The sequence below is a fragment of the Ailuropoda melanoleuca genome, chromosome 16 (assembly GCF_002007445.2).
Source record: "Ailuropoda melanoleuca isolate Jingjing chromosome 16, ASM200744v2, whole genome shotgun sequence".
In the NCBI taxonomy this organism is placed as follows: Eukaryota; Metazoa; Chordata; class Mammalia; order Carnivora; family Ursidae; genus Ailuropoda; species Ailuropoda melanoleuca.
The window spans coordinates 64969642-64971368 of record NC_048233.1 but is presented as its reverse complement, the minus strand read 5'-3'; positions in this window follow the sequence as shown (position 1 = coordinate 64971368).

Here is a 1727-nt window from a genome sequence, read left to right as displayed (position 1 = left end):
TCTTTTGGGTTTTCCATATAGAGTATCATGTTATCTGCGAAGAGACATATGTCTATACAACTTACTTTTTTAAAAAGATTTTATTTATTTATATGAGAGAGAGAGAGATCACAAGCCAGAGGGAGAGGGAGAGGGAGAAGCAGACTCCCCGCTGAGCAGGGAGCCTGATGTGGGCTTGATCCCAGGACCCTGAGATCATGACCTGAGCNGGAGCCTGATGTGGGCTTGATCCCAGGACCCTGAGATCATGACCTGAGCTGAAGGCAGACGCTTAACCAACTGAGCCACCCAGGTGCCGTACAACTTACTGTCTTTTTCATTCAAATAAAAATAACTTTATTGAGGGGAGTCCCAGGTTGAAAGAAATACATATTCTTACAACTTAAATCCGCTGTTAAAAAAAGAGTAGAAGAAAGTCAATTTAAAAATGAGCATCATTAAACATGTGAAAAGGTGTTCACCCTCACCAATAATCAGAGAAATAAACTAGCACATGGGAGGCCAGCCCATAGCCTTCAAATTGGCAGAACTAAAAATTCGGATGATAATAAGTATTGGCCAGAAGGTAATAAGGAAGGAATTCTAACCCACTGCTGGTTTAGGATTATGGGGTTTTGGGGGGTTCCTTTTGTTGTTTTTTGTTTGTTTGTTTTAAGTAGGCTCCATGCTGGGCCTTGAATTCAATGCAGGGCTTGACTTCCGGTACCTGAGATGAAGACCTGAGCTGAGATCAAGAGTCAGATGCTTAACCGACTGAGCCACCCCGGTGCCCCTGGACTGTGGACTTTGGGGAGTCACTCTGGGGAGTGACTTGTTAATTCCAGTAAAGAGGAAGGTCTCTGTGCCCATGACGTCATGAATCCACATCCAGATACAAGCCCCGGGACACTTCAGCATCTGCTCACAAGGTGACAGGGCAAAGATATTCATCACATCCCTGTGAGTATAATGAACGACTGGGGAACCTAGATGGACTTCAGTAGGAGGACGGGTAAAGACGTTGATAAATAAACCCCCAGTGTCCCCATTTATTGTTTTATTCATTTTTTTTTCACTCCACAAATTTCCTTTTCTTGTTAAAATGTGTAAGAATCCCCTGGGAAGCTTGTTTAAAAGNAGGTAAAGACGTTGATAAATAAACCCCCAGTGTCCCCATTTATTGTTTTATTCATTTTTTTTCACTCCACAAATTTCCTTTTCTTGTTAAAATGTGTAAGAATCCCCTGGGAAGCTTGTTTAAAAGGCAGAATTTCTGTCCCCACCTTCAGAGTCGGAGTCGTAGGTCTGGGAAGGTGTCCAAGGTGCTAGCGGGTGTGTGCATGCGCGTGAGGGCAACACGTGACACCAGTGCATACGGTCTTCGAGTCACATTGTATCCGATCCTTCATCCTGAGGTTTGATTTCAAGCTGGATTACATGTGGCCCCTTGTTACTCATCGTTTACTAGGCAAAGAGTCCTGGGTCACCTGGATCGGCAGGATGGGTGGAGGAGGAATCGGGGGCATTTCTCCTCCGCAGAACTCAGTCCTCTCATGTTCAAGAAAGCCAAACGGAGGATGGCTCCATCTGCCCTTCCACTTCTCGCTTCTGTGATTCTCTCCCTCGATGGGCGTGTTGCCCTGTAAGGAAGCACCGTGTTCCAAGGAAGCCCACAGCACTACCTGTGTATACGGCAGCCTCTATAGTCCACAGCACTCCCTTACCCAGAACTCTCTGCGAATGAGCAC